The following is a 13,288-nucleotide window of genomic DNA, read 5'->3' as shown; positions in this document are numbered from 1 at the left end:
TATATTTATTGGAATCTGAACTTGTGATCTCATCAGGGAGTTTCAGAGCTCAACCAATCTTGCAAGATTTGTCTCCCAGCTCCAAGGGAGAAGGTGAGTCAAGCAGGGCCTTTCTTCTTGAAATTCAGAGGCCTGGATTTAGTCACTGTGGGCACGTTTAGCAGGGGTAACGCGGCATATCAAGTTTGTTCATACTTTACCAGGTATAAGATAACATTCAATGTATTTCTTTCTGTCACCTTATTGATTCCTCCTTCAGAGACCCATCATTTTGGAAGATTTCAATCCTAATTGACGAAGTGAGAAGGCAGAGGACAGAGAAGTTAGGGGGATTGCTCCGAGTCATATAGGCCGTCAGAGGAAACGTGACCCACAAACCTCGGCATCCTCCACTCAGAGCCCACACTCTTTATTTCTTCAGTAAAGTTGCCATGCGTGCTTGCATGCTAAGTCACTTCAGACATGTCCAACTCTTTGCGACCACATGACTGTAGCCTCCCAGGCTCCACTGTCCATGGCATTTTCCAGGCAAGAATACTGGACTGGGTTGTCATGCTCTCCTCCAGGGGATCTTCCCGACCCAGGAATCGAACCCACACCTCCTGCAGCTTCAGCATTCCGGGAGGATTCTTTACTACTGAGCCACTGGGGAAGCCCAAAGTTGGCATGTGATATTAAATTTCTTTCAGGTGCACAACAAAGTGATTCCATATTGGTAAATTTTATGCAATGAATTACTACGATAAGTTTGGTTACCATCTGTCAACATAGAGATTTATTACGAGATTATTGACTATATTCCCTGTATGTGTATTCTATTCCTGTGACTTATTTTATAACTGGAAGTTTGTATCTCTTAATCCCTTCCCTATTTTACACATCTCCCTACTCCTTTCTCCTCTGGTAATGAACAGTTTGTTCTCTGTGCCTCTGACTCTATTTCTGTTTTGCTTCCTGTCTTCTCTCATTTTATTTTTGACATACCACATATAAATAAAACAGTGTGGTATTTTTCTTTCTCTGTGCGCCTAGCTTCACTTGGCATCATACCCTCTAGGTTCATCCATGTTATCGACAATGACAAGATTTCATTCATTTTATTGCTGAATAATATTCCATTGTGTGTGTGTGTGTTTATACCATTTCTTCCTTTTTGATTCACCTCTCCATGGGCACTGAGGTTCCTTCCATATGTTGGCTATTGTAAATAATGCTGCAGTGAACGGAGGAGCACATACATCTTTTGTGACTAATGTTTCTTCTATTATTCAGAAAAACACCAAGAAGTGGAATTGCTGGATCATAGCATAGCTCCAGTTTTCAGTTTTTGAGGAAATGCTCATTTTCCCCATAGTGGCTGCACCAGTGTACATTCCCACCAACACGGTACGAGGGTTTCTTTTTCTCTACATCCTCACCAACATTTATTACTTGTTTTCTTTTTGATAATGGCTACTTGACAGGTGTGAGGAAGTACTTCACTGTGCTCTTGATTTTCTTATCCCTGATGATGAGATGTTGAGCATGTTTTCATATGTCTGTAGGCCATCTGTATCTCTTCTTTGGAGAAATGTCTATTCGGTGCTTAGCCCCATTTATAAGTCGGGTTTAGGGTATGGTTCTATAGTATATTCTATGAGTCCTTTAGCTATTTTGTATAGCTACTTCTTTTTGAATACATATCAATTGCTTATAACCTCTCCCGCTCAGCAGGTTGCCCTTTTGTTTTGTTGATGATTTCTCTTGCTGTGTAAAAGCTTTTTAGTTTGATGAACTCCCATTTGTTTATTTTTGCTTTTGTTGCTCTTGCCTGGGGAGATATGTCAAGAAAAACTATTGCTAAGACCTATGTCAAAGAGCATACAGGCTATGTTGTCTTCTAGGAGTTTTATGGTTTAAGGTTTAACAATTTCATCTTTAATCTTTTGTTGTTGTTGTTTATTTTTGAATGTTGTGTAAGAAAGAGGTCCAGTTTTCCCATAAACATTTATTGAAGAGACACTATTTTGCCTAATGTATGTTCTTGGCTCCTTTGTCATAGAGTAATAGGCCATATGAGTGCAGGTTTATTTCTGACAGAGCATCCCCAACTGTATCCTCTGTAAAGGCTGGGGTGAAGAGAAAAGACCTGGTGATTTCATTGTCTGGTGGCACACGAAGTCTGGATAAGACACGTCATTGATGCTACCCACACGCACTGGGGCAAGGATAGTCATCCCCACCTGGCACAAATTCCCCAGGATGGGATGCAATTGGCTCCCTCCAGCAGCCAACCCAGGTCAATCCCGCCAACCACAGTCCCTCAAATAGCTAATCATGAAGGTTTTCACTGTATGTGTTACATCCCCCTTCATGCCATGCCAAGCTTGCTGTGGAGATGGGGAGGTGAGAAGAAATTGCCTGGCTAGTCCCTGCTCTTGAGAGCTGAGTCATTAAGCAGAGAGGAGATCTGACACCCTTAGATGTGGTGGCGAGTGCATCACTGATCCCCTGTTATGCTGCGTTAGTAGGAGACGAGAGGAGTGACACGGATCAGGGTAGGGTGAAGTGGACATGGTGGGGGAGGGGACAGGGTACTCTGGGTCCTTGATGTGCCAGTCCCAACTGCAGAATTAACAACAGCCTGCATGAGGGCACCTGGAGGATGGATGGGCGGTGTAAATGAGGGTATCAGCAGTGCCACCCCTTCCCCACCTCGAGGTCTGTATCCCCAACCTGCTTATTGGGTGTTGCTGATCTGAGGGTCACTTCTGAGACAGAATACTGTCCCCAGTAACAGAGCAGGAGCCAGAATCCTGTGATGTGCAGAGCTGTCCAGCACGTCAAGTCCTAGACCAGAGACTGAGCCATTGGAACCAATAGACCAGAGAATACTGGATGGGAGTTGGCTTGAATGCAGCGGCCAAATAACAAATCTGAATGTACCTGTAGCAAGCAATGACACTGAACCATTCATTTAAATACTTTCCCACAAAGGGAAGTCCCGGGCCTCCTGGCTTCGTTAGTGAAAACTATCAAATGGTTAAGAAGACATAGCACTCATCCTTCACAGATTCTTCCAGAAAGACAGGAGTGAGGAGGGAACATTTCCTAACTCATCCTATAAGAAGCAATATTACCCCACTACCAAAGTCAGACTTGACATCACCAGAAAGCTACAGACCCATATCTCTCTTGAATACCAATGCATACACCCTCAACACAGTATCAGCAAACCAAATCGAGAAACATTTACAAGGGCTGTGCAAGATTTATCCCAGGATTTGCAAAGGGCTGTGCAAGGTTTATCCCAGGATTACAATATCGGTCTAACACAATTTCAGTTACTGGAAACAGTGTAAAATGAAGGGCAGAAAAAATCTGTCATCTTGACAGACAAAGAAAAAGCATTTGACACAATCAAGACCCATTCGTGATAATTAAGTAAATAACTATATCAATGATCACGGTCAGCCAATTGAGGATAGGAGGAATCGCCGTCTTTCTGCTGAGCAACATCTGTGAGAAATATCCAGCTCTCGTCACATCACATCTAGTAGTGTTTGAGTTAGTGTTTTCCTCTTGAGATCCAGACCAAGGACAGGAGGTCTGCTTCAACCACCTGTATTCCACACTGACGGAAGGGTCTAGCGTGTGCACCGTGCAAAACAAGAAATGAAATCGTGGAGAAATTAGAAATGAAACCTAGGTCCACACAAATACTTGTCCTTACATGTCTATCACGCAGCAGCACTGTTTGTAATCCCCAAATAGTGAAGCAGCCTAAAAGTCTGTCAGCTGGAGAGTGGTAAACAAAGTATTCTCTACCCATACAGTGGAAGAACATAGATGGATGAAAAGTGATGAGCTTCTGCTTTCTGCTGCCACATGGGTGAGCCTCCTAAGCATTAGGCTAAGTGAAAGAACCCAGACACAAGAGGCCACTTCCCGCAGGAGTCTGTTTATATGAAATACCCAGAAAGCGCACATCTACAGAGACAAATTAGGTGAGAGGATGCCTGGGCCTGCAGGTCCTATTGGGGATTGAGTGCTGATGGGCACACGGACCCTTTTTGTGGCACTGGCAGTGTTCCATGACTGCACTGTGGTGGTGGTGGTTGCACCACTGTGTGAAGTTCCTAAAAGACACTGCGCTGGATGCATCGAATGGGTGTGATTTGTGGTATGCAATTATACCTCAGTAAAACAGTTTAGGAAGGTAATGCAGATGTTCAGGCGAGACATGTGGGAAAAGATGTGCCATTGCTTTTGCAACAACGAGGAGTGCCCCCGCTCCTTCCACGTTCTGGGTCCGGCCTCCACATGTGCTAGATGCTCCCTCCAGAGACAGTCACTGTGCACGTCAGGACAGAATCCCCAGCGAGCACACACGGCGAGTGTGTCTCTGTGTTTAGGCACAGGTGCCCATTGTGTGACCACAAGTCAATGGTTCTGGACAGGCTCCCAGGACCCACCCTGCATCTGAAATTCTACCTTAGCTGTTTCTCCATTCTTCTCAAATCACATCGACACAGCTTCCATTTCCCTGGTAATGGATCTCAGCCCTTACCTCCAACCTCTGGTCACAGGAATACCTGTAGCCTAGTGTGAGGTCCCCTCCCTGAGCTCAGCATCCCATGAGGGATGCTCAGCAGAGCAGCAACCAAGACAGTGGAACTCCATCCATCTTCCTTCTGCTGCCAGGACCGAGGTGCATTCCCTCCCCTCCATCTGCCTGAGTGTCTCGTATCAAAGGGGGACTTGGGGCCATTACGCACCACTGAGTCATTGAAACTGTTCTAAATATGGCTGTGAATAAATATATCAAAAATACCTCTCAGAAGGGAAGACACATAATTACAATTTTTAAAAATTTCATTAGTAGCAAACCAGGCTCTTCAGTTCAGTATGCTACATAAAACCAGGACGGGTGAAGCATCATGCGATCGTGCTTCTCAGCCTAAACTCTCCATCAAATCTCCCCTGGAGAGGCTTCAGAAGAGCCGATGCTGGCAAGACATCCCCAGAGAGTCTGAAGTAGTAGATCTGGAATGTGGCCCTGGCCTGAGCATTATCTGAAAATGTTCTCTTATGAAAGCCGAGATTGCAGCTGTGAAAGCACAACCCATTCTTACAGGAGGAACTAAAATTTCGAAAATTTGCAACTCCTCTCTACGAGGAAACCAGGCTTTCATCATGACCCGCTATGCTTGACAGGTTTCTTAGGCTGAGGAAAGGGATGACTTGCCCAAATTAACACTTGTTTGAAAATTGACCTTGTGCTTGCTCTGCTGTGTGTTCCTGGATCCAAAATTTTACAGTTAAAACCCTGCTGTCGTTAGTGAAACTCAGTACGTTTTAGCTCTTGTCAGGATCCCTTGTGCCTAGTTAGCTGAATACATTCCTAAAGCACTGTGGGGATAACTTCATGTGACAGATCAGAATAGTGCTTCGAAGATTAAAGATGGCTGAGAATTGTAGCTGTTGATGTTGATGCAGAAGGATCGGCTGCCAGCATATCTGCTGCCTGTGCTCAGTTGCAGTTTTAAACTTTTTCCTGTGTTATCAAATTAACTCCCATGCTCAGATGAAGACCAAACAGGAAGAGGATTTTATTGGGAAAAATAAAGTTAAGCAATCCCTTGTTTGGTGCACACCCATGAAGACCCACCTCCAGAAATGTTCTCCTTTAGGGATCTCTTCTGGATATTCTTTGGCACGTCCCCCGATGATGGGCTTACACTGCTGTGTCTGGACTCATCGTGCTGTTAAAGACAGCGCTTTCAACCTCTGAGGTATATTACAGTGCCCGGGTTCTCTTGGAGATCCAAAAGAGGGTGACGGCCTGTGCTCAGGACACCTTCAGAGCGTGTCTGCAGGAACGGGGCCTCTCAGAGGAACGGATCCCCACCTGCAGCAACAGGAATATCTTGGGTCAGCCTTTTGCAGAGCAGCTCCTGGGGAGTCTGGGCACGGCGAAGATCACACCCAGCAGCATGCCCGGGAATTGGGGGTTAAGAAGTCGGGCGGATGGCCGTGCCCATCCATGAGACAGGGAACGTTGGCCTGGGGCTACTAGCAGGTCTGCAGGGTTTATGGGACATCTGAGTGCAGATGGTGCATATGGTTCAGCCTGTGGGTGATCTGGGGCCCAGTTGAGACCTCTTAAGTAGATTTAGTGAGAGGAAAAGCCATCAGCCTACAGGGGGATACTGATGAAAACAAGTCAGATGGGTAAAAGCTCTGGGGGGTGACGTGGTCACCCAAGGATCATGTATAGGATGGAAGAGCACCGGACAGAGGCTGGAAACCAGAGGAAAACAAAACCAAGATTTAGGAGGGGATCAAAGTAAATGGACAGACAAGGAGACTTAGGAGTAATGGACTGAGACGTAGGGGGAAAGCCAGAGCGGGCTGCCGTCAGACTCTGACCAAGGAAAAGTGTTTTTGAAAACGGAATGTGTCTGTGGCCAGTACAGCACTGGGGACTATGGTTTGGCCCACGGAGCTCTTGGGAGACGTTAGCAAGGGGATGTTCTGTGGATGGGCGCGTGGAGGAGGAATCGAGAGAGGTAAACAGATGAGAAGTATACTATCAAGGGTGAAACAGACCACCAGCCCAGGTTGGATGCATGAGACAAGTGCTCAGGGCTGGTGCACTGGGAAGACCCAGAGGGATGGGATGGGGAGGGAGGCGGGAGGGGGGATCTGGATGGGAACACATGTAAATCCATGGCTGATTCATGTCAATGTATGGCAAAAACCACTACAATATTGTAAAGTAATTAGCCTCCAACGAATAAAAATAAATGAAAAAAAAAACAAAAGAAAGAACACTCCTGGAGTGTACACTTTCAAGACGCATGGCTTGAAAGGAATCAAAGAGGCAGGAGATTGGAAGTAGAGGGCTGTGTGCTTGTGGGGTATGCTATTTTCCGTTCCCCAAACCAAAAAGACCAGGATGCAAGTTCCAAAAATTCCTAAGATACATCAGGACAGTTGACTAGAAGACAGAGTGGAGAACTGGAATGATCCTCACAGGTGAGTCTTCAAGTTGAAGAGGGGGGAGGGTGGTGGTTTCAGTGGAGTTCCACGAAGACTTCCTTCCTCTCCCTCTGAGCCCCACTCTGCCTCTGCAACCCATGGTCACAGGAAGAGCCTGGTAGTGGTGGGGGTTGGGCGCAGGTTGCAGAGATCACAGTCTCAATGTGTACTCCTCAGACTCCACGGGCACTTTGCTCTATTTGTTCTCCCTGGCTGATCTGATCTTCATCATGAGTGTTCACCCTTCATACTGGTCAATAAGGGGAAAGCCCCCAATGAATTTACTTCTAACCTGGAAAGTGTGGTTGCATGCAACCAACTGAATAGCCACAGATACAAATGCTCAGTTTGTTCTGGTGAAACTGTTCTCCACTTCCTTCAGCGATGGAGCAGGGGTATGTGTCACTTACGAGGCTCTCGGTGATGTGGGAGGGGGAGTCTATAACATGGCACACCTTTGTTCCTCACAGTGGCCTCAGGGGTCCCTGAGGGAAAGATGACTCCCTCTCCTGGCTCCAGCTGGTGATGCTGACCTGCACCACCCACGGGTAGGGGTGGTGAAACTTGTATTTTTGTCTCTGCTCTTGCTGTGGACACGGTACTCCCTGGCTGATTGAGCCTCAGCCACCCTGCTGGCATCTGCAGACCTGTCTGAATCCGGGTCTCATCTTCCAGCCCATCCCAGGGCAGGGATCTTTACTCCTCAGCCTCAGCTGCAAGGTCCCCTAGCCCACTGTCTGCTTAAGCTTCTCCTGGACTCAGTCCCTTTCCACATTTCTCCCTCAGGTGACACAGATCCCTCCCTTGGATATCACCTGCACCACAGCAGCAACCATGATCAGCTCCAGAAAACTAAATTCCTAAACTGCTAACAGGGTTCTGCCCAAAGACTCTGTTGCGTCATTGTACAGTGTGCCTCTGTGAGTCCCAAGTGGGAATGGGGTGGAATCCTCCCTTCCCTGGTGTTCCTCTTCATTCCTTGTCACACCTCCCTTGTCTGCGCTCTCTCACCTCTGCCTGCCACTGCCTCTGTGGCCCGTTCCCCCCTGTGACTGGGACGCTCCTTGCTTTGGCTTGTCTTTCATTTGACCAAGACTTCCCAGACAACATCCAGGTCAAAAGGGGGCATAGTGTAGAATGTGTACCTTGTCGAGTACAGTTAGGAGACTCGGGTGTCACATAAGCCCCACACCCCTGAAATATAAAATCAGAGGGATAAAGAACACAAGAGTCAAATATGCCAGAGGTGCCTGAGAAGTTGGCTTAGACGAGCACTGAAGAGTGTCTGTGGGATCAGGAAGTATGGCTATTAATGATGGCCTTGACGAGACCAGTTACAGTGGAGTGACTGGGACAAAAGCTCCACCGAAGGGGGCTGAGGAGAGACTATCTCAGCAGAATTTGAAGCAGTTTTGCTTTGACGGGCAACCGGTGATGTGCCAGTAGCTGCACAATAGGGTGGTGGAAGATGGTGGGATTCCCCCTCTGCTGAGGAATGCTGCCAAGTAGAGGGAGCAGGCGCTGGTTTAGGAGACAAGAGTGATAACTGCGGGTGCAAAGTCCCTGAGAAGGTGCAAGGCATGCGATCCCAGGCAGAGGTGAGGGGCTGGGTCCAGTCACGAGCAGGCGTGCAGAGGGGCAGCAGAGTGCTAGGGCAGCAACATGCAGACTGGGACTGGGAAACCAGAAATCCCACGGGATTGCTTCTGTATTCTCCACGAATTATTGGCGGCTGGGGATGGTGGTCATTAGCATGGAGGAAGGTTACTAGTGTGTAGTGTAGCGGTGTACCTAGGTGACCGTGAAACTGAACAGCGGTCTACTCCGGCCATGGGTTTAAGGGAAAACACTTCTGTGAAGTTTTCTCCTCGATGCTCAGGCGCTCAGACACAGGCAGGGAGTGAGTAGGCCGGAGGGTGCAAGCCGCACAAGAAGTGTGTTTGCAGGGCCTGGCGGATGGTGTGGCAGGATATGTGGTCGGTGAGCCAGATCTCCAGCAGGCTGTGGTATCGATGCGCTGCCACTCCTGCGAGGGAGCTGGAGGACAGGACAGCATGCTGAGGGTGATGAGAGGGAGGAATGCTGGAAACAGGGCACCATGAGGGGCGCGGTCTTTCCTGATGCCCGGAGCGGGATCGTGGGCAGAGGGATGCTCGGGTGGGGCGGAGGGGAACATCGCTAAGGACAGAGAGTCTCGGGTGGGCCTCGTGGCACTGAGGACGGATCAGAAGAGTGAGGGCTGAGAGGAGAAGAGTGAGTGTATCGCGGGAGTAACGCGGTCACAGGCCGGGGTGGGCGGAGGAGAATGGACGGGGGACTTGTACCGGCCTCGCTCGTGGGGGGCTTCGGCATGAGCGACTGGACCCAGACGTCACCGGTCAGGTTCCTCAGTAGAGAGTTCAAAACGCGGTCTGGGAGAAGTCTTCCAGCCAACCTGGGCCAGGCGACTGGCACGGGCCTCACTGGGCTCCTGCGCGCCGGCCCAGAACCAGCCAATCGGCGCGCAGCCCCGCCCACCAAGCTCCGGATCTTCGCTGACGCCCCAACTTCCAGCCCGCGTCGCTTTGGTTCTGCAGGCCGCTTGAGGGAAGCCCGCGGGGCACGGGTGGTTTTGCCGAGCCTCTTCGAGACGTTCCCTTCCTTTCTCTCAGGATGTCCTCAGGGCCATCCTCCTTGACGTTCTCATCGGCGCTGTCCAATCCTCTGCACGAAAACCCAGCAGAAACTAAGGGGTTTCTTCCGGGCTTGCGCCGTTTTAGTTTCTGTGGCCTGCAGGTGGCACTGTTGCTCCGCAGAGTCGCTCGGCAGCTTCTCCCCCGGCCTTCGCGCTTGAAAAAAACGACAGGAAGCTTTTTGCCACAAGAAGCGGCAGAGTTTTCCCTCTGGGTTCCTGTGTTGGCTGGTTCAAACTGCGTCTGAGCCCTTCAGAGGGCCTTTTGTGAAAACTTTGACCAAGCACATTGGCACTTAAAATTACAATGAAATAATATAAGCTGATGTATTGAATAATAGTGGACGGCGTGGTCACCCTTGTCTTCCTTCTGATCGTAGAGGAAATCCTGTGTGTTGAAAAGAACTTTATTATGACAGTGAGTTTTGACTTGAAAATGTTTAAAGCGAAGTGGAAGTGAAAGTTGATCAGTTCTGTCCGATTCTTTCGGACCCCTTGGACTGTAGCCTGCCTGGCTCCTCTGGCCATGGGATTCTCCAGGTAAGAATATTGGAGTGGGTTGCCATTTCCTTCTCCAGACGACCTTCCCAAGCCAGGGATTGAATCTGTGTATCCTGCATTTCAGGCTGACTCCTTACCATCTGAGCCACCTACAATAATAACACGACAGGGACGAGTGCCAAGCTAAGATCCTGCTGGGTCATTGATGCTGGACACCACCCAAGAAGCAGATGCCATTACTGCCCTCATTTTATGCCTCTCTGACCTGTGGCACACAGAGGAAGAGTCAGCTCTCCAGGTTCTCAGGGTTCCTCGGAGAGTGTCCCTATGTTCAGCTCTCCAGTCTGTCAGATTGTAGTTTCCACACTGCTTTGCAGGATACATTTCCCTCCCCAGTAGAAGAGTGAAATAAAATACACCCTGGGATTGAGGGTAAAACAGCCTCCAGTGCTGCGAAAGATTGAAGGTAGGAGAAGAAGGGGATGACAGTGGACAAAATGGTTGGATGGCATCGGCATCACTGACCCAATGGACATGAGTTTGAGCAAGCTCCGGGAGATGGTGAAGGACAGGGAAGCCTGGCGTGCTGCAGTCCCTGGGGTCCCATAGAGTCCGACATGGCCCATCCGCTGAAAAACAACAATAAGGTATTTATTACAATGAGATACTAAATGAAAGGGGAGCAGGGAGGGAAACCACATAGAAAACGACTCATCCACTCTATCAGGATTATGACATGATAACACATTTACAGTGAAAAGCACCTGGAAGTAATCAGCTGTTATGCAGTACAAGCTTGCTCAGCTCACTGCAAAGTCAGGAAGGGACTTTAATCCAGAGTGGACTACCAAGAAGATGGCAGGCTAGTGACTCAAAACAACCGTCTTGTTTGGGCCAAGTTGGACAGGACCCAGGAATCATGGATCAGGTCCCTCACTGGAGAGTTCCAAACAGGGTCGGGGAGAAAACTCGCAGCGGACGCAGCCTGGGAGACTGGCGCTGACCTCACTGACCTCACTGTTTCTCGGACGCGGCGGAAGCGGGGGGGCGGGGAGACCGAGATCCAGCCAATCGGATCACAGCCTCACTCAGCAACACCGGATCTTCCTGGATGCCCTGACTTCTTCCCCGCCTGCTGTGGTTCTCTGCGCGGGTCAAGGGGAACTCGCGGTCCCGGGGTGGTTTGGCCGGCCCCCTTCGAGAGGTTCCCTTAGTTTCTCTGATCCTCACGGGCATCCCCCTGAAGTTTCGCATCTACGTTGTCCAGTCCTCTGCCGGAAAACCGAGCAGAAAGGATCGATTTTCTTCGGGGCTTGGGCATTTTGGTTTCTGCGACCTGCAGGTGGCAGTGTTGCTCCACGGAGCGGCTCGTCCTGTTTCTCCCCCCGCCCTTCGCTCTTGAAAAAAGGTCTGGAAGCCTTTTGCTGTAATAAGCGGCGGAGTTCTTTCTTCACTCGAGCCCTTTGGCTGGTTCAAACTGCAGCTGAAAACCTCAGTGAGCCCTTTGTGAACACTGACCAAACCCGTTAACACTTAGAATTGCAATAAAATAATATAAGCTGATATGTTGAATAATAGTGGAGGGAGTGGGCACCCTTGCCTTGCTCCTGATCGTAGAGGAAAATGCCGTAGGTCGAAAGAAAGAGAACTGTATTGTGACACTGAGTTTTGGCTTGAAAATCTTTACCTGAAGTGGAAGTGTCTGATTATGTAAGACCCCTTGGACTGTAGCCTGCTAGGCTCCTCCGTCCAAGGGGATTCTCCAGGCAGGGATATTGGAGTGGGTTGCCATCTCCTTCTCCAGGGGTTTTCCAGACACAGGGAATATTTCCTGCCCTGTTAGTAAAGAAGAATATCGCAGTCATCAGCGATTCCAGTCTCCCGTGTGAGTCTTAGGGCAGTCAGGGAGAAGAATATCTGGGATCTAATCAGTTCAGTTCAGTTCAGTCACTCAGCAGTGTCCAACTCCTTGTGACCCCATGGATTGCAGCACACCAGGCCTCCCTGTCCATCATCAGCTCCTGGAGCTTGCTCAAACTCAGGTCCATTGAGTCGGTGATGCCATCCAACCATCTCATCCTCTGTTGTCCCGTTTTCCTCCAGCCTTCTATCTTTCCCAGCATCAGGGTCTTTTCCATTGAGTGGACTTTTCGCATCAGGTGGCCAGAGCACTGGGGTTTCAGCTTCAGCATCAGTCCTTCCAGTCAATATTCAGGACTGATCTCCTTCAGGATGGACTGGTTGGATCTCCTTAGTCTCCAAGGGACTCTCAACAGTCTCCTCCAACACCACAGTTCAAAAGCATCAATTCTTCGGTGCTCAGCTTTCTTTACAGGCCAACTCTCACATCCACCCATGACTACTGGATCTAATAGCCACTACCCAAGTTGAGCCCACAAAGCTCAGGATATGAAAAACACAGGATACTGGCCCCAAGATAACTGAGATGCATATGAAAGGAATGATTCAGTGAGCCCAGACTCTGCATCTTCCCATATGTAGAAATGTGCTAAATTCCTTGGCACATGGGGATATCTGCTTTTCTTTAATTAACAATAACTTTTGAAGTTCAGACCACCTGCCATTTTTTTGCAAAACGTCTATATAACTGCCTCCTCCCCCACCATCTTGGCAGTTTTCTGGGTTTTACTTGTGATGGTGTCTCCTGGGCCTGATGTCCTAATAATTCCACCAAATAAAACTAACTCTCAACTTTTAGTTTGTGACAATTTTTAAAACTTTTTTATTTTTATTTATTTTTTTCATTTATTTTTATTAGTTGGAGGCTAATTGCTTTACAATATTGTAGTGGTTTTTGTCATACATTGACATGAATCAGCCATGGATTTACATGTATTCCCCATCCCGATCCCCCCTCCCCCCTCCCTCTCCACCCAATCCCTCTGGGTCTTCCCAGTGCACCAGCCCTGAGCACTTGTCTCATGCATCCAACCTGGGCTGGTGATCTGTTTCACCCTTGATAGTATACTTGTTTCAATGCTGTTCTCTCAGAATATCCCAGCCTCGCCTTCTCCCACAGAGTCCAAAAGTCTGTTCTGTACATCTGTGTCTCTTTTTCTGTTTTGCGTATGG

This window comes from Muntiacus reevesi, chromosome X (genome assembly GCF_963930625.1).
Source record: "Muntiacus reevesi chromosome X, mMunRee1.1, whole genome shotgun sequence".
NCBI classification, from domain to species: Eukaryota; Metazoa; Chordata; class Mammalia; order Artiodactyla; family Cervidae; genus Muntiacus; species Muntiacus reevesi.
The sequence above is the reverse complement of the archived record's forward strand: the minus strand, read 5'-3'. Positions refer to the sequence as shown.